The sequence below is a fragment of the Papio anubis genome, chromosome 9 (assembly GCF_008728515.1).
Source record: "Papio anubis isolate 15944 chromosome 9, Panubis1.0, whole genome shotgun sequence".
Lineage (NCBI taxonomy): Eukaryota > Metazoa > Chordata > Mammalia > Primates > Cercopithecidae > Papio > Papio anubis.
In genome coordinates, this window is record NC_044984.1 from 18,665,634 (window position 1) to 18,692,850 (window position 27,217).

Genomic DNA, 27,217 nt, shown 5'->3' on the forward strand with positions numbered 1-27,217 from the left:
TAGGCTAAGGTCTGATTATACCTCCACTTGTTATAGTTCACGAAATGCAGAAAAACCTTTAGGGGAAACTTAAAATATGGAAGGAGGCAGCTTTAGGCTAAACTTGATTTAACCTCTAAATGCCAGTACGATCAAACTATAAAAAATAATATTAAAATTTACTAAAATTTTGAGATTGAAGAAACACCATAAATCATAACTCCTGCATGTGTGTGAACTATATTTTGGGACTGTGCAGAAGTTATTTAAGCCTGGGGGTTCTGAGGGTATGAGAGAAGCATTTGAGAACCAACATTCCTCTAGGACTTTCCAACCTAGATGTGATATGGCACATTACACATGTGCTTCTCTCATGCCTTCCATCTTGTCAACCATGCTACTGACCCCAGTGGTTGAAACAGGATGGAGGAAGAAGGGGTGGTGGTTTGCAATATTTAACCTGAACCCTTTCTCTCCTGGGATGCTTTTTTTTTTTAAATTTTTAATTTTTTTTTTCAAGACAGAGTCTTACTCTGTCACCAAGGCTGGAGTGCAGTGGCGCGATCTTGGTTCACTGCAACCTATGCCTCCCGGGTTCAAGCAATTCTCCTGCCTCAGCCTCCTGAGTAGCTGGGATTATGGGTGCGCACCACTACGCCTGGTTAGTTTTTGTAGTTTTAGTAGAGATGGGGTTACACCATGTTGGCCAGGCTGGTCTCAAGCTCTTGACCTCGTGATCCGCCCACCTCAGCCTCCCAAAGTGGTGGGATTATAGGTGTGAGCCATGGCGCCTGGCCTGGGATGCTTTCTTTTGTCCTGTAGGCAGCAACTTCTCCTGATGGTGGATTTCTAATCTGTAGTTCTCTTGTTCCAACGGAATGCTCTTGCTTATTTCATCTTTAGATCCTTACAATCAGGGGGTCTACCTCTGGCTTCTGTTTGCTGAGGTTTCATTAGCTTCTCTAGGTAGCTCTATTGAATGGGATGAAAAACAACCTCTCTGCTGGCTCTTTCTCTCACACACGAAACTCACATAGTGCCCATGCTTGTCCATGTGGTTCTTTGTGTTTATTAGAAAGAGGTGCCCGTTTCTCAAGATACTTTATTTCTGCCTATGGGGAAATTGTTGTAATACACACTGGTTTTGTTAGAACAAGAACCTCTATTGCCGTCTACCAGAAAGTAAACATAAAAACTTACGATGACTACCATGTGATTAAATGTTGACATTAGATGTTGTACCCTTGACAGCATACAACTTGCACACCATGCCTGGTGACCCTAGGCTCACACATCGTATACAAGAAACACATGATTTGCCTGGATGAACTTTGGAAATGAAGGCTGATTCCAACACAGAAGCAAACTCTTCTTTATCCAGCTTTCATCAGTTAGGAGGATTGCCTTACTCTCAGAGTAGTCTTCTTGAAGCTCTCTCTTGCCCTCATGAGGTAAGGGTCAGGTTTTCCTTAAACTCCTTCACGATGTTGCAGCACTGGGATTCAGAGAGGGGCAACAGCTGTTCTCAAATTATTTTCACAAATTCTCACCAATATTTAACAATATGCCCTTTTATAACCTTGATGTACACGAAGGATTTTAAGAGCTATTGTTAAGGACTTTTGGGCTAATTCCTTTGCAACTTCTGCGTATGATCTCATACTTTATCATCTATTTTTTTCCTTGGTGTTTCAGTTGTAACTTCTGTTTTCACTTCTTATCACAAACAAAATAGAAAATGGAAATATTTCTCCAAAGATGTTAAACATCTTTCCACTTACTCCAATGAGAATAATTTAATACGGATAGAATTAATCTTCACTAGAAAACTAAAATTTACCAAAGCATATCTTTTATGGGTTTGGTATAAGAGCAGCAGGGAAAATTTCTTTCAGAACAATTTATGATGGAGAGTATCATGAGAGTCTTATCTCTGTCCTTTCTAGAAGACACTAAGGATCATGTGAAAGAGCTCCCTGAGGACAGATTAAGAAGAGATGAGTTAAAGCTGCAAATACCAAGATTTAACGTTAAGTATGAAGAATTTCCTGACACAGAAAATTCTTTAGCCCTGGAATTGAATATCAAAAGACTCTTTCCCCAACGTTGACCTCCAAACAAACTTTACTAGGTTGTTCAAACCGCTTTGTTTCCTGTAAGTGTTCATTGATCTCTGTGAGTGGATGATGGTTGATTACACACTTTGTCCGTGATTAAACTAGGAAACTTCTGTTCAAAAGATTCAGTATAATTTCTCTTTCCATGAATATATGGAATTATAGTGATTTTAACCTATATAGACCAAGATAACTTTGTGATCCAAATGGTCAGGTGTCATATTTAAAAAATATATGCATATAGTTTAAAGCAATTAAATATCCTTACTCAGTTTCTTATGCGGGTATGTAAGAGTAGCAACTGGTCGTGAGGGTCCATCTTCTATGGCTCTTTCACACGTCTGTGTGTTTTGTGAAGCAAAGCATCGACTTCCCCTTGTTCTAAACTATCTTTTGAAGGATGCTTGTATAGTATAATTAACAGCTTTGGACAATAGAGATTGTATCTCCCTCTGGAACAGGAGTGTCTGATCTTTTGGCTTCCCTGGGCCACATTGGAAGAAGAATTGTCTTGTGCCACATATAAAAAACATACTCACTATAGCTGATGAGCTAAAAAAAAAATCGCAAAAAACCCTCATAATGTTTTAAGAAAGTTTACCAATTTGTGTTGGGTTGCATTCAAAGCCATTCTAGTCCACGTGTGGCCCGTGGGCTGCAGGTTGGACAAGCTTGCTCTAAAACAAAGGGCAGATTTTCTTATTGTTTTGTGTGGTAGGCAGTATAATGGCTCCCCCAAGATGTCCAGAGCTTAATCCCAGGAACCTGTGAATATGTTACCTTGCATAACAAATGAAAATTTATGTTACAGATGAAATTAAGAATGCTGATCAACTAAAGGACCTTCACATACAAAGGTTATCCTGGATTATTCAGGTGGGCTCAGTGTAATCACAGGCATCCTTTAAAGTGGAAGAGTGAGTTCAGAGTGATGTGATGTGAAAAGGACTCAATTTGCCTTTGTTAGTTTTGAAGATGGAAGAATGGGGCTATGGTCCAAGGCATGCTGGTGACCTCTAGAAGCTAAAACGTTAACAAAATGGAAAAGAAATTTTAGTGCAGTGAGGCCCACTTTGGACTTCTGACTCCAGAACTGCAAGATAATACATTTGTATCCATTAAGCCACTAAATTTGTGCTAATTTGTTATGGCAGCAATAGGAGACTAATTCACCTTGGCAGGTAGAGGTAATATCCTCCACTGGGGCAAACATATAAGCATGCTTACTGCACAATATAATAAGGATGACATCTCTTTCCAGGGCATAAGCAGGCATGCTTATTTCCTGCTATAAAATATTCAGGTTTTCTAAGTTCAGGTTTTTTTTTTTTTTTTTTTTTTGCCTTATTTGCATTACCTTGTGGGTACTGGGGTTTGGAGGAATTGGCTCAGATGCTGATACTCTGGCTACTACTATCGTGGTGAGTAATAACCTCTCATTTGTCTATAATCCAGGAGTCTCATGTCTTCTGCCAGCATCCATAAACTCTAGCAGGCTAACTTCTTAGTTTGCAAGTAGGCCCTTTATGGTGTGCTCGTTTTGACGCACTTCTGCAAAATTTATTTAACAATTTGCTAGACCGGGGCTAAGCAACTCTGTAATTATTACCTTCCAGATAGTGTTTGCTCTCTTTCCATACTTTAGAGAGGAAGTGTTATGATGTCTCTCTCTACCTTTACAAAGATCAGAGATCAGCTTATAACAAGATTAGAAATAAAAAACAAAACAGGTTGTTTACCATAGTTTGAAAAGCATCTCTCTATTGACAATTTACGACTAGGGCAGGTGCTAAGAAGTTCCCTGTCTTTTTTCTCATCTATGGAATTTTCTTACTGCCACGTTTCTCCATTTATCTTTCTTTCTCCACGACGTGCTGTTTGAAGAGAAAATCCTTGGGAATTAGTCTCTCATTCTTTTCTCATGAGAAGCACTCCCCTCTCTGAATTTTTGGTGAGTTAGATTTCTCTCTTGGCTATACCGTAAAGGGTCCTGGCTTTTATAGCTACTTTCTTGTTTCTAGCTTGAACTCTGTGGCAAAAGTTAAGTCAGAGTGTCAGAAGTCATTTAGACCAAGGATTTTGTTTTACAGATGTGAAAACCAAGGCCTCTGATGACAAGAAGAGCTATTGCTTTGTTTAAGCTTCTCCTGACCTAAATACCTAGTGTTTTGGAAGAAATTGTCTTAGCCACTGTCAGCCCCCATCTTTCTGACACAAGGCCTGGCTCAGTTGCTAGTTTGGCCTAACATGATTGCTTCCCCTCAACTGCTCTAGAAATACAATTGTGAAATTGAAATTATCGTATTTGCAGGCTGACTCTGGCCAGAGAAACTGACCTGTGGACGAGCTGAAAATAAGCTTATAACAATGCTCGTTTTACAGTTAATTAATTTAGGGCACAGGTATGAGAGCCCAACATGTGCCAGGGCCTCTTGAAACAATGCCTGGAGTGAGGCTGGGAGGGAAGCTTCCTAAAAGGTTGAGGACTTTATTTGGGAAGGAACTGAGAGTGGGGCTCTGGGGCCTGGACTCTGTGAGAGTTTGAGGACTCTAAGGAAAGGAGAATATTATGGAGTTCATCTTTGATTTTTGTTTTTTAATCAGTAACTTGTCATTTTTTCCATAGTCAGAAATGTAACTGAAACATTTCTTCCTCTTAACAGGTATGAAGAGAAAAGGATAGATTTTCTTTTTCTCCTGCAATTTTCCTCTTTAAGAAACAGAAAGAACAAAAGATCTTATGTCCATGCTCCTGGAAGTCACCAATAAATAATACGGGCCAGGGCTTTGTCTTTTCAGCAGTGGGCTGATTAAATCCCTATGCTTGTTCTGGGTTGTGTGTCTGAAATTTGTGTTCCTTTTGTTCTGAGGAGTACAAAATAATCAATTCCTCTAATGGAGATTACCAGCTTAATAGATAATCCTAACGTATTCTTTGTAAAATACATTGTATATGATATTTAAAGTTGAAGGAAAGAAGATTGGGCCATGTAGAAATTTGGTTCTTAATAGAACCTCTTCTTGATTGAAGAAATGTAAGCAAAGAGTTTTATATATTCTGGTAAGGGTATGTAGTATTTGCATTTTCTGTTCTAAGTATTACAAAAGGAAAAAGGAAAAAAAGCTTCTACATATAGCAGAGAGATATGCTCCAAAAGCAGGAGACTAGTGAAGCCCTGGAACCCTGCTCTCTTCCAGCCTTCAAGGAAAAAGAGAGTCCACATAACAACAGAAGATGCTTCAGAACAAATTATGAGTCCATAAGAGATAAATTAATGTCTTTATTCATTGCAAAGGAATGGTTATTATTAAAATAAAATCCCTGATGCTGTCTCTCAGACAGAACTTACATATAGGCAGGAGACCATGTGTAATTTATTGACTGATAAAACTGTAGGTAAGAATACATATGGCTTCCATAACTTGTATAAAAAATGAAACTACATTTAAATGTAGGAGCAGTATATTGGTTGCTATTTAACTGGTTGAATAGTTAACATGTAATATTTTAAATAATCTTCTTTTAATAGGCGGTTTAAGTTAATGCTTATGGGCTAATTTTTACTTGAAGACATTTTGCTACAGCAGAAATATAGTTGTGATTCATATACTTATTCTTGATATTAGCCTGGCCATTCGTCCTGTGATGCTTAAGCTAGTTACCACCATTTATCTGGTAACTGTTTCCAGAACTGAAGGGATGATGCCTGGAAGGAGATAAACTTCAGGAGTTCACCTTTAAGCCAAAAAAGTACCAGCAAAATTCAACGACAGGATAAAAAGTTTGTCATAAGTATTTTCACAAGATGGAAGACAAGAAAGCAAAGAGCAGGATAGAAAGAATGAAGGAATAAATAAAAATAAGTGAAAATGCTGCGTTTTCTCTCATGGGATGGATTTTTCAACAGCTCCTGAACGATGACCTCTCAAGTTCTTTTGCAATTCTGTTCTAAGAAAGTAATTACATACATTTAATATTCCTGTCTTTTCACAACATTAATTCATTCCTACTTTAGCCTTAAGAATTTTAGTAGAATTTATTGTTTATTCATGTGTATAAATATTGTGGAAAAATATCTTTAGATGAGTTAGTATATATGAGACACTTAGGCCAGGATTTGGCACATCCCTGTACTTCATAAGTGTTTGTTATTGTTATTTTTTAACAAGAGTAAAAAAAGATCTTATGACGCATCTAATATCATTTAAGCTGTTTATGGTTAGTCCTTGGAATGTCTTCTGGTCAAAAGTTTCTGCAGCCCAGCATGACATTAATTTGAACGCATTGAGCCGGTTTCCCAGAGGGCTGGATGACATTTTTGACTTTTTAGGATTTTTGAGGCTTTTTCTAATGGCTAAGGTCAAAATCTCTCTTTCCTCATCTCTTGAGTTTTAGGGGGCAACCAGAGATGTTTTGAAGTAAACCAACCATTAGATGTCGCTTTCTTCTCACTGCTTTTGGTTTTAGGAACTATGACCTGGGTTTAAGCCTTTTGATTTTCTTCTTTTTTTGAATGTCTATAAATAGTCTCTATGTCAAAGCTAAACGGGAAATTTAATTTTAGATTAGTAGATAAGAGAGAATACTCAACTCCTTGGAATGATGAAATTTTGGGCTGGTTTTAAATTGGCCTGACTCAATGTCCCTAGTTGACTAAATTTGGAAATGTAGTATTTGTGTTTTTCTCTCTCACTGAAGTTAGCATGGCATTGTTTCTACACCAGACACTTATGCTTGGGTGTATCCTTATTCAGGTCAAAGCTTACGAGCTTTTTTTCCTTAGCAATCACTGAACGAAAAACATATTCTTCAGATATCTGTTTAGAATTGCTTTTCCAGAAAACTTTTGTGATCTCCCTCCCCCAACAGAAGAGCTCAGAAACACATATCGGTTTGAAAACGAGAGAAAATACTGCTGCTATGGTCTGAACATTTATGTCTCCTCCAAAATTCATGTTGAGACTTAATCCCCATTGTGGTGGTATTAGGAGGGGTGCCTTTAGCAGGTGGTTAGGCCATGAGGGCTCTGCACTTGTGAATGGATTAGTGTCTTATAAAAGGACTGGAGGGAAGTGGCTTAAGGTCCCCTTACTCCTCCTCCTTCTGCCATGTGAGGATGCCACTGCAAGAACATGCCACTGATGGAGCAGCCCTCACCAGACGCCAAACTTGCCAGCACCTTGACCTTGGACTTCTCAGCCTCTAGAGCTGAGAGAAATACATTTCTGTTCTTTATCAATTGCTCAGCATCAGGTACTTTATTATAGCAGCACAAATGGATGAAGGTAACTGCCAATCATGATTTTAGGAAAGAACCTGATTCAAGAATATCATCTTTCCAGTCTTACACCTTTTGCTTCCCCCTCATCATTTCTATCCTGTAGAAGCCTGACACTGAGCAGTGGCCAGAAGGAGGTTTTGAGCTCTTTGAGACTTGTTTCCTTGGTGGCCATACGCTTTGCTCTGTTGAAGTCCTTTAACTAGTAAAGGTTATTCGTAACTTTGGGTCTGAGAATGTGTCCAAAAATCTGTGAAGCACTCATCCTATATGACAGGATTAAAATGCCCAAGGATGTCCAAAACCAAAAAACAAACAAGTAGCTTTTTACATTTTATCTAACTGACATTTCATCTTGCTTTTGCTCCTACTGATACGAAATGAAAACCCCACAACCCTTAAAATGCCGTATTAGTTTGCTATGGCTGCTGTAATGAAATGCTAGGGACTGGATGGCTTAATCAACAGAAATTAATTTTCTTATGGTTTTAAGGGCTGGAAATCCAAGATTCGGGTGTTGGCAGTCCTTGTTTCTCATGAAGCCTCTCTCCTCAGCTTGCAAATGGCTGCCTTCTCTCTGTGTTCTCACCTCGTCTTTCCTCTGTGTGTGGGCATCTGGTGTTTCCTTGTATGTCCAAATTTCCTTTACTTATAATACTAGTCCGATTGGATTACTGTCCACCCTTAGGGCCTCATTTTAACTTCATCACCTCTTTAAAGGCGCTGTCTCTAAGTACAATTACATCCTGGGGTATCAAGGGTTAGGGCTTCAACACACAAATTTGTGTGTGTGAGGGCACAATTCAGCATATGTCCCTGGTCAATAAAAAGTAACCCAGTTTCTTCTGTTTCAAATCAATCTCTTTCTGCTAAATACTCATTAAAAGTTAAGCTTTTCCTATCTCTCAAGGGGTCTCACCTCATTCCTCCTTCCTAAGATGGTACCTGGGTTCATGGAGAAGCTTAGTATCTTGATGAGAGTGGAAGAGGCCTTTGCCCTCTGGGCTTTTGCTGGGCTCTACCAACTGGACCCTTATCCCACCGTGGTAACCAGGCCTTCGGTGCTGGTGTTCCTCATAGTGGGCTGGTTGGATCCTATTTTTGGTCATTCTCTTGACTGTCACCACTACTGGCTGTGAGATACGCCATTGCCTCGGGAGGCAAGGTCTCTGTAGACTCTCATTTTTTCCTCCAGATCACAGGCATCTTCCAATCATTGCAAAAGACTGTAAAATGAATGAAAAGATTATTGCGAGTCTTTAATGGAAAACAAAGCATAGTCTAGTGTATCCTTCTAGTTATCTGGTTCCTTTCATTGTGTTTGGGCTATTTTACAATTCTGTAAGTTGTAGAAAACTAAAAATGATATATACGATTCTTGTCCAATTCAAATTAATTGTATCTAGTGGAATGCAGTAATTTATTGCCCTGCAGACAGCTCCATTTTACATCTATTTGTAAATTTGTTGCAGCATTTATGTATATATTCTTTGAATTCTTTTTAGAGCCAGATGTAGTATCTTAGCAGTCTCTTCATTAATTAATGAGTTAAAAACAATCTTTAAATTGTGTTCAGTTTGTATTTGTATGGGAGTCATTATTATACTTCCCTTAAAAAATGAAATTACCCTTTAAAAAGTCTATTGTTCTCAGAATTTCCATGTTACCCATGTGAGCATATGGAAATTTCAGGATCTACTGCATGCTGTTCTCAAGTAATGGACTACTAGAAATGCTAGCTCCAGCTCATCTAGCTAGCCAGGCATGGAGATTTGGGAAATTTTTTTTTTGGCAGGAGTGTGGTAGTGGTGGTGGTGGTGTTTCTCTCAGGTTGTAGCCCAGGAAGGTGGTATGTAGGCCCTGATTTCTTTCTTGGAGTCCCAGGCATTATATTACTCTAGCTTTACCTTTTCAATTTTTAATATTTAATATTTTTTGAGAGGTTGCTTTCTCTGTCACCCAGGCTGGAGTGCAGTGGCATGATCTTGGCTCACTGCAACCTCTGTCTCTTGGATTCAAGCGATTCTCCTGTCTCAGCCTCCCAAGTAGCTTGGATTACAGGTGTGCATCACCATGCCCGGCTAATTTTTGTATTTTTAGTAGAGACAGGGTTTCACCATATTGGCCAGGCTGGTCTCGAACTCCTGATCTCAAGTGATCCTCCGGCTGTGGCCTCCCCAAGTGCTGGGATTATAGGCATGAGCCACTGTGCCCGGCCTAGCTTTAACTTTTCAGTTCTTTCTACTTCTTGCCTTGCTACTTGAGCTTTTACATCCTTTCCTATGTATAGGAAGCCACTTTGATATCATAATCTGCATTCTTTCTATCTTGTCTCATAAATTCTACATTCTGAACTTAATAAAAGATTTTAGGATTAAAACAATTCATTTCTCTGAAAGTAAAACTTGTTGATTCTATTGTGTTCAAATATAACCTAAAACTTAAAATTGACTTCTTTTTTTTTTTTTTTTTTTAGAGACAGAGTCTTGCTCTGTTGCCCAGGCTGGAGTGCAGTGGCGCAATCTTGACTCACTGCAACCTCTGCCTCCTAGGTTCAAGCAATCCTCCTGCCTCAGCCTCCTGAGTAACTGGGACTATAGGCACACGCTGCCACACCTGGCTAATTTCTTTTGTATTTTATTAGAGATAGGGTTTCACCGTGTTGCCCAGCCTGAGCTCAGGCAATCCACCCACCTCGGCCTCCCAAAGTGCTAGGATTATAGGTGTGAGCCACCGTGCCCGGGCAAAATTGATTTCTTTTAAGTAATTAATACCTTTGATTCAATGTGAAGGAGACCCCTGGGAAAACTGGGAACTAGAAATTCGTGTAAGAAAATATATTGCCTTTATATTTAAAAATATTAGTTATTTTCTATGATGGTGATTTTTCGTCTGCATTGAGTATTTGTTCATATATAATGCAGTGTATTCTTTGGTATGAAAGAAAATGCTCCTATAGCAATATGCTAAGTTAATGATATATCTCATGTGCACTTCGTATTTCTGGGAAAAATGCTTTGTTCACACTTTGAATCTACTTCTATTCACAGCAAAGGTCAGTCCAGTGCCCTCACTCTCTATTGTTTCCCTGCAACTTAAAAAAAAAAAAAAATAGTAAGCTTCTAGCTTTTTCCCAAAAAAAAAAAAAAGGTAAGCTTCTAACTTTTCCTCTAATCACGTTTACCCTGAGTCATCTGTTATACATCCCTTTATTTTGTAAGTTGAGCCCTTTTTTGATTTAAAATATGGTTTGATTTCTCATATAGAAGCAAAGTTTGCATTTTGTTGGAACACTCCTTGAAACAGTCTAAAGAATGGCTCTTTCTTGTTTTTATATAGAGCATCTGGTGAACTTTACATCATGCATCCCAGCTTTGGCTGAGTTTAATATTTTGTCCTTTAATTTATCCAAAACTTACATTTTCTGGCTTCCAATCATCCGTTTCTTAAATTTATTTACTTAATATTTTCTTACATCAACAGCCAACTTTTTTAGGGGGAGTGGGTTGCAAGGGTATTTTCCACAGAGAATCAAAGAAAGTTTTATTACTTAATAACCCATTGGTCAGGCTGTTGGAAGCCATGTTGAAACTAGAGTTTGGGCCATTGTCCAGGGCCACTCATACTAAAATCATACTCATATTGTACTCAATTTAATTCCTTCCTTTGCAAAACTAGACATTATTAAGATGGTATGAAACTTTAGTGTTTCTCACATATTGCTGAACCCATGCGTGCTAAATGTATGACTGTAAAAACTAAAAGTAATTGTCTTAGACTGTTTCTGCCACTGCAACAGAACGCCAAAGACTGGGTAATTTATAACAAAGAGAAATTTATTTCTCACAGTTCTGGAGGTTGGGAAGACCAAGAGCATGGTACTGGCATCTGTTGAGGGCCTTCTTGCTGCATCATAACATGGTGCAAGGGCAAGTGATCGTGTGCGATGGCAGGACGGAGACAGGAAATTTGGCCAAACTCACTTTTAGGACAAACCCAGTCTCAATAAAACTAATCCACTCCTGTGGTAATGGTATTAATCCATTCATGAGGGCAGAACCCTCATAAACACAGACGGCAGCCATCTGCAGAGCCCTCATGACTTAATCACCTCATAAGATCTCACCCCTTAATACTGTTACAAAGGCAATGAAATCTCAACATGTGTTTAGGAGGGACATTCAAGCCATAGCAGTAATCCATAGTTTGCAAAGTATACTGGTTTAAAATGCTATATATATATATTTTTTTTCCTGAGACAGAGTCTCCCTCTGTTGCCCATGCTGGAGTGCAGTGGCATGATCTTGGCTCACTGCAACCTCCACCTCCCAGGCTTAAGCTACTCAGGAGCCACAGCTTCCTGAGTAGCTGGGATTACAGGCATGTGCCACCATGCCTGGCTAATTTTTTTGTATTTTTAGGAGAGATGGGGTTTTGCCATGTTGCCCAGGCTGGTCTTGAACTAATGAGCTCAGGTGATCCACCTGCCTCAACCTTCCAAAGTGCTAGGATTACAGGTGTGAGCCACTGCACCCAGCCTAGAATGCTAATTTTAGAATACATTATTTTATGATTTATTATTAATCCTCATAAAAATACCGAAGAGCTATTAAATGTGCCCTACATATTGAGTACTGAACTCAATATTTTCTATATATTAATTATTTTCGTAACAGTTTGTTTGAGGCAGGTGATATTATTTTCACTGTAAACATGTGGAGACTGAATCACAGGAAGGTTAGGAAACTCCCCCAATATCATAATTTAAAAATGTATCTGGGATTTGTTTTAATCATGTATGGTAAGACATGCAGACATGGAAATGACTGTCATGGAGGAAGACATTTTTACTCACAGTTCCAAAAACACAGGAGGCACAGCATGCCACACAGGGCCATATGAGGGAAGCACCAGGGTCACTCAGGAGGCAGAAGGAACAGGACGAAAGCATGAGCAAGAGCCTTTATTGTGAGTCCACAGGAAGGAACAAGGTACATGGGCCTAGGATTGGCTAGTTTGAATAATTTCAACGGGCTCCAATGTGTAGGGACTGCCCCTGGTTTTCTGGTACGTGGCTCTGGTATGCTTAGGGCAGAAGAATAATGCCTTCTGGAGTGGAAAAGCCAGAGAGAGGAGGCGGTTTGAAGTAAGGACTCTGGATTAGTTGGGTTGCATATGAAAGGCACACTTGCAGGGGAGGTGGCCCACGCCTGTAGTCCCAGCTTCTCGGGAGGCTGAGGCATGGGAATTGCTTGAATTCGGGAGCTGGAGGTTGCAGTGAGCTGAGATCACACCACTGCATTCCAATGTGGGCAACAGAGTGAGACTCTGTCTCAAAAAAAAAAAAAAAAAAAAAAAAAAAGGGACAGACGGATTAAAATCCCTTCCAGTGTTATTACTGTGTTCCTGTATGACTGAACGGAGAGTTCAAAAAGCTTTCTAATGCTGCTCTAAAGCATTATTTGCTATTTGTTGGGTCCCAGCAGTGTTCTTGGTGTGTCTTCACATACTGAGGTAGGGGCAGGGGCTGGTCTGCCCCCTTTGCAGTCAACTTTGCAGACTTTGGTTGACCTGCGTTGTGATCATCCTCAGCCTGGCCATAATGGACAAAAAGCTAATAGAATCAATGATCTTTTCAGTTATGAAAACCACTATAAAAATAATAGTCTTGACTTGCATTTCAATGCAAAGCTTTAATAGATCAGTTGTAAAAGAGCCTTATATGGATTTATTTAAGTGACTTTTATGCTAGAATGTTTACATATTTATGCTTTTCCCAGCTCTTTGCAAGATGCTGTAGAAAAAAATTAAAGAAAATATTGCTTTATTTTGTTCCCCAATTTGGGAGATATGGTGATCAGAAGGACAATAAATGAATGTCAAGCTTTGGATAATACAGACTAAAAGTGCAATGTGAATTTAGATAAAGGAATTTAGATTGCTTTGAAATGAGCTACTTAATATCTTTGGGCCTTAGTTGCCTTATTTGTGAAATCAGAATAATTAATTTCCAGTACTGTAGTGAGATGTAAGTGAAATAATACATGTAAAATAATTAGCAAAGTCCTGACTTGTACTTATAAATAAACAAATATGGGTTGCAATTATTATAAGTATTAAAGAGGCAAGTGCTAACAAGAACAGTGTAGGATAAACTCTAGATATCCATACAAAAACTTTCCCCCACACCTTCTCTCTTATTTCTTTTTTTTTTTTTTCTTATTACTATAGTTTAAGTTCTCTAATACATGTACAGAGCATGCAGTTTTGTTACATAGGTATACACGTGCCATGGTGGTTTACTGCACCCGTCAACCTTTCACCTATATTAGGTATTTCTCCTAATGCTATCCCTCCCCTAGCCTCCCACTCCACAACAGGCCCCAGTGTGTGATGTTCCCCTCCCTGTGTCCATGTGTTCTATTGTTCAACTCCCATTTATGAGTGAGAACATGCGGTGTTTGGTTTTCTGTTCTTGTGATAGTTTGCTGAGAATGATGGTTTCCAGCTTCATCCATGTCCCTGCAAAGGACATGAACTCATCCTTTTTTTATGGCTGCATAGTATTCCATGGTGTATGTGTGCCACATTTTCTTTATCCAGTCTATCATTAATGGACATTTGGGTTGGTTCCAAGTCTTTGCTATTGTGAATAGTGCCACAATAAACATACATGTGCATGTGTCCTTATAGTAGCACGATTTATAATCCTTTGGGTATATACCCAGTAATGGGATGGCTGGGTCAAATGGTATTTCTAGTTCTAGATCCTTGAGGAATCTCCAAACTGTCTTCCACAATGGTTGAACTAGTTTACACTCCCACCAACAATGTAAAAGTGTTCCTATTTCTCCACATCCTCTCCTGCATCTGTTGTTTTCTGACTCTCTAATGATCACCATTCTAACTGGTGTGAGATCTTATCTCTTATTTCATGCTTACCTGTCTTGCAACTTCCACTTCAATTATGCTGGGTGAACTAGACCGTAATGTAATGTTTCTCTGTGCTGTGTCTCATGTTGTTTCCTCCTGTGGAAGTGCCCCTTCCATGACGTAGCACTCCAAGAACCTCAGTCTCTCTCGAACCCTCCCACTGGTCACTCTCCCTTCTTTGCTATTTCACTGTATTTTTCAAATATTACTAAAGGTGCCTGTAGCATGAATCTGTGGTTTGAATATTTGTCTCCTCCCAAACTCAAGCTGAAGTTTAATCCCCAGTGTGTCAGTATTGAGAGGTGGAGACTTTAAGTGGTGATTGGGTCATGAAGGCTTTGCCCTCATGAATGGATAAATTCATTAATGGAATAATAAATTAATGGGTTAATGGATTAATATGGTATCATGGGAGCAGGACTGATGGCTTTGTAAGAAGAGGAAGAGAGACCTGAGTAACCATGTGAGGCTAATCAGCTCCTTCCTCCATGCGATGCCCTGCATTGCCTTGGGACTCTGCAGAGTCCCCACCAGCAAGAAGACCCTCACCAGATGTGGTCCCTTGACCTTGGAATTCTCAGGCTCCATAATTGTGAGAAATAAACTCCTTTTCTTTATAAATTATCGAGTTTTAGATACTCTCTTATATGAAACAGAAATGAACTAGGACAGAAAATTGGAATTGAGAGTAGGGTGGTGCTAACAATGAATACCTGAAAAGGTAAAAGTGGCTTTTGAACTAGGTAATGGGCAGAGGCTGGAAGAATTAGGAGAAGTAGGTGAGAAAAAGTCTATGTTCTGCTAAGGGCTTAGAATTGGCTAGTTTGAATAATTTCAATGGGCTCTGGGGTCTCAGTGGGCTCCTAGAAGACTAGGGAAAGCTTAGAACTCCTTGGAGACTGGTTCAGTGGTCATGGCCTGATTGAAATCTGGATAGTAAAGGCCATTCTAGTGAGGTTTCAGATGGAACTCAGGAACAAGGTTTTGAAAACTGTAGTAGCTGGGTGTGGTGGCTCACGCCTATAATTCCAGCACTTTGGGAGGTCAAGGTGGGTGGATTGCTTGAGCTCACAAGTTTGAGACCAATCTGGGCAACATGGCAAAACCTTGTTTCTACAAAAAATACAAAAACTAGTTGGGTGCGGTGGGGCATGCCTGTAGTCCAAGCTACTTGGGAGGCTGAGGTGGGAGGATGGCTTGAGCCTGGGGTTGCAGTGAGTGAGGTTGCACTCTAGATGACAGAGCCAGACCTTGTCTCAAAAAAGAAAAAAAAAAAAAAAAAAAAAGAAAAAAGGAAAAGAAAAGAAAGAAAACTAATAAAGACCATCCTTGTGTCCTTGTTATAAATTGGCAAATAACTTGGCAGATCTGCATCCATGGCCAAGGGCTTTGTGGAAGGCTGAACTTGAGATTGATGAACTAGGGTAGCTGGCAGAAGAAATACCCAAGTAGCAAAGCATTCAGGCTTTTGCCTTACTGCTTTTAATTACTTATGCTAAGCTGCAAGAGGGAAAATATGACTTGAAGATGTAATTTATGATCAAAAGAGAAGCAAAGTAGAAAGATTTGGAAAGCTCAGCCAGGCCATGTAAAGGGTGAAAAAGCATGTTCAGGAGAGGAAACCAAGGGTATAGTCCAGCTACCTTTGCCAAAGAGACTAGCATGGATAGGAGGGAGCCAGGTGCTATTTCTTAAGACAATGGGAGACAGACCCTGAAGGCATTTCACAGATCTTTGAGTCTGCCCCTCCCATCACAGGCCATCACAGGCCCACAGGCCTATAAGGGCACAGTGATTTCAAGGGAGGGACCCAATGCACACTCCACAGGCTTGCTGCCCAGGGCCACCTTGGAACTCTGCTCCCCAAATTCTGGTGCAGTGTTTCTTGGCCACTCTAACTGGAGTTCGAATGGCCCAAGGTGTTAAGTAAGCCTTGGCAGTGTCCATGTGGTGCTAATTCTGCAGGCTTGCAGAAAGCAAGAGCTGTGGAGGTTGTCAGCCTTCAGCCAGATTTCAAGGCATGTTCCTAAAACAGGGAGAGACCTGTTGCAGGGGCAGAGCCACTGCAGAAGGCCCCCACTAGAGCAATGCCAGAGTGAAAATGTGACGTTGGAGCTGCCACAGAGTCCTCACCTGGGCAATGTCTAGTACAGCTGTGGAAGTGAGGCCTAGTGGAGCCATGGGAGCCAGACAGCCATCAGGACCCCAGAACTGTTGAACCACAGGCGGCATGCAATCGCTATCTGGGAAAATTACAGGTACTGGACTCTAACCCTTATGACCAGCCATGTGGACTGCTTCAAGTAAAGACATAGGGATGGAACTGCCTTAGGCCTTGGGGGCCTAATCCCCAACCCAGTATCTCCAGGAAGTTGCACATGATAGCAAGAGATTATTTTCCAGCTTTGGGGTCTGCCCTGCTGGGGTTTGGACTTTTTCGGGGCCCATGACTCCTGTATCCTGGCCTATTTTTTCCTTTTGCCATGGGAATGTTTACTCTATGCCTGTCTCACCATTGTATCCTGGCAGTAAATAACTTGTTTTGATTTCATAGGCTCATAGATGAGGCTCTGGAATTTGGACTTTTGAGTTGGTGCTGGAAGTAGTTTAGACTGTGGGACTATGAGGATGGAATGAAGGTATTTGTATAGGAGGAGGACATGAGTTTTGGGGGGGCCAGTAAAAGAATGCTATGATTTGAGTATTTTTCCCATCCAAAACTCACGTTGAAATTTAATCCTCCATGTGGCAGCATTGAGAGGTGGGAGCTTTAAGAGATAATTGGGTCATGAAGGCTCTGCCCTCATGTATGGATAAATCCATTAGTAGATTAATGGAATAATGAATTCATGGGTTATTATGGGAGTAGGACTTTATAAAAAGAGACAGTGAGACTTGAGCAGGCATCATCACGTAATGCCCTTTGCTCCCTCCTACCAGCGAGAAAACCCTCACCAGATGTGGCCCTTCAACCTTGGACTTAGACTCCATAACTGTAAGAAATAAATTTCTTTTCTTTATAAATTACCCAGTTTAAGATATCCTGTTATAAGCGACAGAAAATGGACTTAGACACATACTCTTTCACATTCTTAAGTGTCTGCTTTCTCTTACTGGACTGTAAGTTCTCTGATGGCAAGGTCTCTATCCCTCTGTGTCCCCAGTGTGAAACAGATGCTTGTGAAGTAGGTGCAAAAATGCTGTAGAAGCCCAAGGGACAGAGAGCCCAATTTTTAGCAGGAGAAACCTGGATATCTGGACATAATCTGAGAAATAATAGGGCTTCTTTATCAGGGGACTATGTGATGATCACAATGTATGTAAAGTTTTTTCCTGGAGGTGCACGTTGTGGGTGAGATGGGAACTGTTAAGTGGGGAGACTAGTTTTATGGTGAGAGCCTGGATTGGGCAGTGGAAATTGACAAGGGATCAATTTGGGAGACTCTGCAGAAGCTACTACTATATAGGATCAAATGAGAGGAAAGAGCCAGATGTCCCTTTATGATGGAGGCCAATGGCCAGCTTGCGTCCTGGCTTTGTCACTCATTGGTTGTACGACTTTGGGAAATTTACCTAGATTTCCGTGCGTCAGTTTCCTGAGCTCCAAAATGAGAGTAAAAGCTACTGTGGAAGCTGATGCAATGAAAAGGTATTTAAAGCCAACAGAGTCTAACACTTAATAGGTGCTATATAAGTTAATCTAAGCCTATTTTGAAAGAGTTTGTATTATCTTTTGGAAATTACATGGGGATAATGCAAACGTGTGTGTGTGTGTGTGTGTGTAAGAGAGTGGGTGGGGCTGGAGGACCAGATATGCTAGCTTGTAATATTCTAGGAAACTAATTATCTGAGAGAATTTATTTAAATTTGGGGAGATTTTGGTGCCATAAACGCCAGGATAAATTTATATATGAGCTGCATAAATACGATGGAGAAGGAGGTGGCTAAGCCTAGTGTGGTGGGGTATAGGACGAAGGGGAAGGAGTGAGAGCAGCAATAAAAGTTTAAAAACAATAACATGGAGACCTTAAAAGAATTTAAAAAAAAAAAAAAACAGTAAACAGTATATCACAACTAAGGATCTCCAGGATCACTCAAAAAGTGTTCAGTGAAATCAATAGCCCTAATTACTCCAAATAAAGGCATGAAAGGACCTCAAGATGGCAGAGTTCTATTCACAGCGAGAGAGCAGCATGGTCAAAGGCAGTGGAGAGATAATCTGGAATTTTCCAGGATGGTAAGGGGATAAATGAATTTTAATAAATGGAAATTTTGGGACAGAGAGAGTAGGTGGTTAGAAAATATTTTCTTTAAGAAAAATTTACACATTTTGTTTTTAATTGAAGGTTAGGGCACTTTTCTTTATGTTTCTTTTTAGGTTTCCATTAAGAATTGTCTGAATTCTGACATTTGGATTGTTTGATTATTCCATATGGAATTGTGTGTTAGGGTAAGACTTTGCAACTTAAGCACACAAAGAACCTTAGATTGCCACACTGACAGGTTCAAGATGAAGAGTAAAGTTTCAGAAAATATTGATTTGGTTTCTACTTCTTTGAATCTTTACATCTACTCCTATAATCCTCATTATTAATTAACTTCAGAAGTGGTTTTGCCTACGAACCTGACAATGATCTCTCTGGTTATACATTTTCTAATTAGAAATATACATATGGACATACATTCTATGTATAATAATATATATATAGTATGTGTATCTATATTCTTATATATAACAGACTATAATTATATAGTCTATATGTGTATAGATTTATATATACATCAACCAATTATGTACAGATAGAACATCTTTACTAAGATGTTAACTCTCCTTTTTCCTTCCTTCCTTTGTCCTTCCCTTCCACTTTAAAAAAAAATATTCTTGGTCAGGCACAGTGGCTCACGCCTGTAATCCCAGCACTTTGAGAGGTCAAGGCAGGCAGATCACGAGGTCAGGAGTTTGAGATCATCCTGGCTAACACAGTGAAACACTGTCTCTACTAAAAATACAAAAACTTAGCCGGGCGTGGCGGTGGGCGCCTGTAGTCCCAGCTACTTGGGAGGCTGAGGCAGGAGAATGGTGTCAACCCAGGAGGAGGAGCTTGCAGTGAGCCAAGATCATGCCACTGCACTCCAGCCTGGGCAACAGAGCAAGACTCTGTCTCAAAAAAAAAAAAATTCTTTCATATCAGTAAGGGCAAAGGTATATTATTTCTGATGTCACAGTTGCTTTAGATAATTCTAAACAGCTGCTACAGATACCTTCTTTACCATGACATGGAACGAAGAATGGGAATTGGTAATTGACAAGATTACAAATTCTCTGATTTTTTTAAATCAAAAAATGTAATAGCAATAGCTATTCTGAATTGCAGCAGATAAGAGATCCTGCTGGTTACAATGGAGGGTTAGTGTCACCATTCTGACTTTCTGGAGAGGTCCTGTCTCCTCAGGTATGTCCTGTCTGCCTGAGTCATCATGGGACAGAGAACGTCCTTGGGTTCTAGGGATCCTCTAGATCAAGGACTCTTAATCTGGTGCATCAGAAAGACCTTGAACTCCGTAAAGTTAATGCAAATATTATAGCCACTTTTTTGTGGTAAAATACTTATAACTTGAGATCTACCCTCTTAACAAAATTTTAACTATAAGCATAATGTACAGCAGATATTTAGAACTTTTTCATCTTGTACGACTGAAACTTTATACCCATTGAACAGCAACTCCCTACTTCCACCTTCCTCCAGCTTTTGCAACCACCATTCTACTTTTTGTTTCTATGAGTCTGACTACTTTAAAAACCTCATATAAATGAAATCACGCAGTACTGTCCTTCTGTGACTGGCTGATTTCACGTAGCATGATGTCCACTTTTGTGGAAAACAATATGGAGATTCTTCAAAAAATTAAAAAATAGAACTACCACCCAGCATTCCCATTTCTGGGTGTTTATCCAAAAGAACTGAAATCAGGATTTGGAAGAGATATTTGAACTCCCATGTTCATTGCAGCATTACTTACAATAGCCAAAAGGTGGAAACCACCAATGTTTATTGATTGATGACTGAATAAAGAAAATTTGGTACACGCATACAAGGGAATATTATTCATCCATACAAAGAAGGAAATCCTGTCACATACTATCACATGAATTATAGCCATGCCTGAAGGGAAAACTTTTGGGAAAACTTAGCTTTCTATCACGTTCTGGAAGGAATCTGCCATACAAACAAGGTTAAACATCACTGCATTAAGGCATGCCTAACACACTGAACAAACTGAAAGAAGTTAAACTTGACTGACTTTGTCATTCCATGTTTGGGCCTGCTCCAGATAATTAATGTGCTCATGACACTCTCCCTGCCCAGCTTTTAAAAGGTCTTTTTCTGTAGGTGCTCACTCCAGTCTGGTCTTGCTAGGTAGAGTTCCAGTAGGGACACTAACATCCTATCTCTTTTTTTTTTTGAGACTGAGTCTTGCTCTGTCGCCCAGGCTGGAGTGCAGTGGCATGATCTTGGCTCACTGCAAACTCCGCCTCCCGGGTTCAAGCGATTCTTCTGCCTCAGCCTCCCTAGTAGCTGGGACTACAGGCACCCGCCACCACGCTGAGATAATTTTAAATTTTTTTAGTAGAGACAGGGTTTCACCATACGGGCCAGGCTGGTCTCGAACTTCTGACCTTGCAATCCCCCTGCCTTGGCCTCTCAAAGGGCTGGGATTACAGGCATGAGCCACTGCACCCGCCTAGTAGCATCCTATCTTATGGAAACATACTTATTCTATTTTCTCAGAGCACTGCTCTTTGCTAGGGAGTAAATAAACTGAGCTGACGTGTCATGGTTTGTCTTTCTCAGATGTGAGTCTTTCTTCAGGGAATTTCAATGGTCTGAACAGATAAAAGCAAACAGTAGAGATTTGGGGCTCAAGAGCAAGTTAGAGTGGTAGATAAGATTACAACAGTGATGTTCTTCTCAACTCTTCTAAAGAAGTCATTGAACATGTGCCTTCTCTATACGCAAGACTGATCTACCTACTTAAAAAAGAAGAAAACAAATCCATTGGACAATGCCACATAAGATTATTTTTTGCATCTTTAAGAAAGTCTTCTTAAAATTAATGTTTTTTTTGTTTTGGTAGGAAATGTAGCCATTAAGATAATTGCCTTTCTTAGTACCAAAGTCTCAATCGTTAAAGGTTAAGGGTTCTGTTGGTTTTTCTTCTCTATAAGATCTTGTGGTGGATTTCTGTTACATATGACTGAAGAATAAATAAGAAATCCTGGATGAAAGTTTAATTTTTTTTCAAAACAGGACACTTCTCATGGTCCTAACTATTTTTGAAGCCATTCTCTATTAACATTATGACAGGGATTTGGTAGTGGGAAAAGATGTTCCAAATTTATTTGACACATAGCTCCCATCTGGCTTTTAGTAAGTTTTATTTTATTTATTTATTTTTTTAAAGGTGTCTTGGTCCATTGTGCTGCTATAACAGACTACCTGAGACTTGGTAATTTAAAATGAACAGATATTTATCGGCTCAGAGTTCTGGAGGCTGGGAAGTACAATATAAGTACAATATCAAGATGCTGGCTATTTGCAAGGGTCTTTTTGCTACATCATCACATGGCAGAAGGGGAGAGGATAAGAGAGAGCAACAGGGGGCTGAACTTGCCCTTTTATAATGGCACCAATTCCACCCATGAGGGTGGAACTCTCCTGGCCTAATCACCTTTGAATGGTCCCACATCTTTAAAACTGTGATAATAGCAATTAAATTTCAACATTAGTTTTGGAGAGGCAAACACTGAAAGTACAGTGGAAAGGAGACCTTACCGTTTTATATAATCCTTAGTAAAACTTGTGTAATTCATGGAATGGAGACTGCTAATATATGGTTAGATTGGGAAATTAGATATTTCCTATAGATTTTAAGTATTGGATAAACTTAAGAATATTCTGTATAGAATTCTTTCTCCTTGTAATCTAAATCAGTTTTCTGATTTAGAAACTAAGGAGAAGCCTGTAGTCATTGGCTTAAAAATGGATTACAAATGAATTTGTAGAAATAGTGCTCCCATCCCAACTTCACTTCTATTTTACATCAGTCTTTTTTTTTTTTTTTTTACATAACAGATGTGACATTTAAATATTTCTCTAATGTTATGGTGCATTGAACTTTGTCAAAGAGTCATATGGTTTATGCAAACACAAAGATAATCTTGGAACATTGACATATGTAAGCTTAATTTGAAAAGTCTGTGAAAATAGTGAAAAGCAGATGGAGAGTTGCCATGGAAATTACTAACACTTGGAAGAAAAATATTACTTTAGGGTCATTGTGATTTCTAAAGGAATGGTCAGACTTGCAAAATTTTTTCCCTACCCAATTGTCAGTAATAAAAACAGATATTGGCAGGTAAATATATTTTTTTATTTACCTGTGATTTTATGATTTCATTGCATTCTGAATATATTACAAGTATGCATATTTTTATTGGTAAAGACTTTTTAGTAGTGGAAGAAAACCTAACTATGTACCACTACTTTAAATAAGAAATGTTCTTGTCAATTATTCTGAATGAAAGTACAAGTTGTGACTTATTAGTCTTTGTTCTCCTTATGTAGGTTTTTATCTTGATATAAGATAAAATTAGTATCAGAATTACATAGTCTTTAAAGGAAGATGACTAAAATTTGCTCTTATAGATTAATTGTACCAATTGTAAAAAATAGAGACAAGTCTAGATAGCTCAATAAAAGTAATTAAAAAACCTTTTAGGCCAGATTCTTTATTAGAAATTATAATTGGTAGACACTGCTCTTTACCATAGCTTAATCGTAGAGAAAGTTAAAAAATCTCAGTAGGAAGTCATTTGCACTGCTCATTTTGTACCAGCAATTATTTATCACCTGATTGTTTTATATATTCATTACCATGACCTTTGGAAAAGTCAATAACTAAATTCTACTTCTGTCTCTTTTCTTCTGGGGCAATTTCAGTTGCTGTAGTTCTCATGGAATAGACTAATCAAAAGTGGGAAAGAATTAACGTGGGGGCCAGGGGGTTTTGGAACATTGACATAACATTTGGTAAAATGTGAAGTTGAATTAATACTGTTTTTGACGTTGAAAATGAAATATCAAGAATAAAGGGATAAATATCTAGGATTCCAGCCTGTAGGAATTCATAAAAACTTGGTTCTTTGCAAAACACTAAAATTACACAATAAGATTCAATGGGAATTTAAAATGAGGATGCTGGGATCAAACAATGCAGATGGATTAGCATTTAAGTTGTTTTTTCCTTTGTTCTTTCTTTCCTTTCCTTTTTTTTCTTTTCTTTTTTTTTTTTTTAAAGATTTGGATGGCAAATTGTCTTTCTGCAATTGTATTATGGCTGCCATTGCAATTAAGAAATGGAAAATACATTTCTGAAATCCAACAAAGTCTGATCTTATCAGCATCAGAACCATGTATGGAAGGAGAAAACAGAACTCACACTTAAGAGGATGGCCAAATAGAAAGACCAGCCGAGTGGAAAAAGTCCTCCTAAGTGGAGCAGTTGAACCTTGGGAATGTATCAGCCTTAGAAAATTGCAGCTGGAGACATCTGTCATTTGTGAGTGTGAAATGGTTTAGTTGGCCTCATACCTGAGCTAGGGGTGCTTGAGATCCCGCATTTGTTTTAGGCAAAGAGAAATCGGTGTTTCTCTCTTGCGAAATGCTTTGGATGTTTGAGGAAAAATACATGTTTATTGAAGTATAACAAATATACAGAAAAGTGTTCAGACCACAGGGCATAGTTTTATCGATTTCCACAAAGGAAATTATCAATACCCTGAAAAATAAATACACTATTATTAGAAGCCCAAAGTCCATTCTAGTATAACCATCCAGTCTTTACGGCCCCAAATGTAACCACCACCTTGACTTTTTTTTTTTTTTAAGATGGAGTTTTGCTCTGCTGCCCAGGCTGGCTTGCAATGATGTGATCTCGGCTTACTGCAACCTCCACCTCCTGGGTTCAAGCAATTCTCCTGCCTCAGCCTCCTGAGTAGCTGGGATTACAGTTGTGCTCTACCATGCCCGGCTAACCTTGTATTTTTACTAGAGACGGGTTTTCACCATGTTGGTCAGGCTGGTCTCAAACTCCGGACCTCAGATGATCCGCCCGCCTCAGCCTCCCAAAGTGCTGGGATTACAAGCATAAGCCACCGTGCCCGGCCCACCTTGACTTCTAAACTGTGGAATAGTTTTGCCTGATTCTGGAATTTATATAAATGTAACCAAAGAGGATGTACTTTTTCGGTCTGTCTCTGTTAGCTGGATATTATGTTTGTAAGATTTATTCCTGGTGTTGCACATAGCAAATCTGTGTCATCCTTGGTGCTCTATAGTACTAACTATTCTGTTGTATGAAAAGTCCACCATTTTTTCATTAATATTAACAGTGTTTCTATAAACATTCTTATATATGTTTTTTAGGGAGGATAGATACACATTTGTGTGTGTGTGTGTGTGTGTGTGTGTGTGTGTGTGTGTGTGTGTATACATACCAAGGAGTGAAACTGCTGGAGCATATGGTAATCATCTCTAGTGGAAACTGCTGAATAATTTTTCCCAAGAAGTTTTATGTGAATTTCACTTGCTTTTCATCCTTGTCAACTCTTGGTACTGTCATTTTTATTTTTACCCTCAGTGGGAGATGGTCATGGTGTCTCATTCTTGTTTCAACTGAAGAAGCTGAGTGCCTTTAGATATGTTTACGGACCCTTTGGATATCCTCTTTTGCAAAGTGTCTATTCAAGTTTCTTGCCCAGTTTTTCTATTGGATTGTCTGTATATTTCTTATTGATTTTAGGAGTTCTCTTGTATTCTGAATCGGAGTCTTTTGTCAGTAAGATGTATGGAAACATCTTCCACTCTGGGGCTTAACTTTTCACTTCTTAGTGATGTCTTTGATGAACAGACATTATTAATTTTAATGTAATATAATTGATCAATTTTTGTTTCTTTTATGGTTAGTCCCTTTTAAATTCTGTTTAATAAATCTTTTTAATAAATTTTATAATATTTTGTTTTATAAATTTTATTAAAATATTATTTTATGATTTATTCCAGAAGTCCTTTTTTTAAAAAACAAATTTAATTGATATATAATAATTATACAGTCAGGTGTGGTGGTTCATGCCTGTAATCCCAGCACCTTGGGAGGCTGAGGCAGGCAGATTACTTGGGCCTAGGGGTTCAACATGGTGAAACCCCATCTCTACAAAAAATGCAAAAATTAGCCAGGTGTGGTAGCATGTGCCTGTAGTCCTAGCTACTTGGGAGGCTGAGATGGGAGGATTGCTGGAGCCTGGGAGGTCGAGGCTGCAGTGAACCGAGATCGCACCACTGCACCACAGCCTGGGCAACAGAGCAAGACCTTGTCTCAACAAAAATAGTTACACATATTTTTGGGGTACATGTGATATTTTGATACATGTATACATTGTGTAACAATCAGGGTAATTGGGATATCCATCACTTCAAACATTTATCTTTTCTTTGTGTTGGGAATATTATAATTATCTTCTAGCTATTTTGAAATGTACAATAAATTATTCTTAATTGTAATTTCCCTACTGTACTATTGAATGTTAGAACTTATTCCTACTGTTTAACTGCACTTTTGTACCTATTAACTAACTTCTTATCATGCCCCCTTCTCCCTTCCTTTCTCAGCCCCTGGTAACCAGCATTCTACCCTCTACCACCATGGGATCCACTTTTTTAGCTCCCACAGATGAATGAGAACATGTGATGTTTGTCTTTCTGTGCCAAGAAGCTCAGTTGTTTTAGCTTTCACATATAGATAGATCTACAGTATATCTGGAACTGATATTTGCATATGATGTGAGGCAGAAGCTCAAGATCCACATTTTCACCTGTGTTTACCCAACTGATTCATATCCAGTTGACCTAGCAACACTGACTAAAAAGAATATCCTTTTCCTAACTAATCGTATGTTACTTTTATCATGCATCAAGTGGACTCTTTTCTTTTCCACTGACTAATATCTATCCTTTCACCAATTCTCTTAATTACTGCAGCAATATAATAAATCTTGATACCTGAAAGTGAAAGTCTGACTGTTCTTTGTATTACTATGCAAATATTTGAACCAGCTTGTTAAATTCATTAAAAATATATTTAGCTGGGATTTGGACTGGGATTGCATTGAATCTATAGATCAATTTGGGAGAAAATGGTATTTTTACAATATTGAGTCTTCTAATTGATGAATAGAATATCTGTCTCCCAATAATTTTTGTTATTTTTTATTTTATTTATTTTATTTTTTGGGGACAGGGTCTTGCACTGTCATCCAGGCTGGAGTACAGTGGCACAATCATCTCTCACTGGCAATCTTAACCTCCTGGGTTCAATCAATTCTCCTACCTCAGCCTTCCAAGTAGCTAGGACTACAAATGTGTGCCACTAGGCCCGGCTAATTTTTTTGTTTGTTTGTTTTGGAGAGATGGGGTTTCACCATGTTGCCCAGGCTGTTCTCAAACCCCTGGGCTCTAGCAATCTGCTCACCTTGGCCTCCCAAAGTGCTGAGATTACAGGCACGAGCCACCATGCCCAGCCGACATTCTGTATTTTTTTGGAGTAGAGATGTTACACTTCACTCATTAGATTTATTTCTGAGTACTTGATGATTTATTCCAGGATAAATTATTTATTTATTCATTTTTGTGATAAAGTGACTTGTATTTAGTAAAACTGTCACGAATGCGCTGTCAAGCTCCATATAGCAGTGTGGTTACCCAGTCAATTCTGTAATGCAGAAAAACTTGGAGTATGTCAGTCATGTCTTTTCCCAACCTTCTGTTTTCACAACAGAAGCAGAAGAGGAGG

The 27,217-nt window shown here is 39.0% G+C and overlaps 2 long non-coding RNA genes across 3 annotated transcripts in view; one reads left to right on the forward strand and one right to left on the reverse strand.

The window, feature by feature from the left end:
* The window catches only part of LOC103875659, a 59,106-nt gene that overhangs the window by 19,701 nt on the left and 12,188 nt on the right, over positions 1-27,217 (reverse strand). Inside the window, exon 3 of one of the 2 annotated variants that reach the window (XR_004176017.1) lies at positions 8,565-8,601. The exons of the other annotated variant lie outside the window; for it this stretch is intronic. This is a non-coding gene — a long non-coding RNA (uncharacterized LOC103875659). Of the gene's footprint in view, positions 1-8,564; positions 8,602-27,217 lie in introns of those variants that run through there. 2 annotated transcript variants of the gene reach the window in all.
* LOC103875658 lies at positions 675-26,617 on the forward strand. Its single transcript, XR_001892542.3, has 4 exons — positions 675-1,430; positions 1,926-6,053; positions 23,669-23,929; positions 26,038-26,617. It is a non-coding gene; the product is annotated as an uncharacterized LOC103875658 (long non-coding RNA).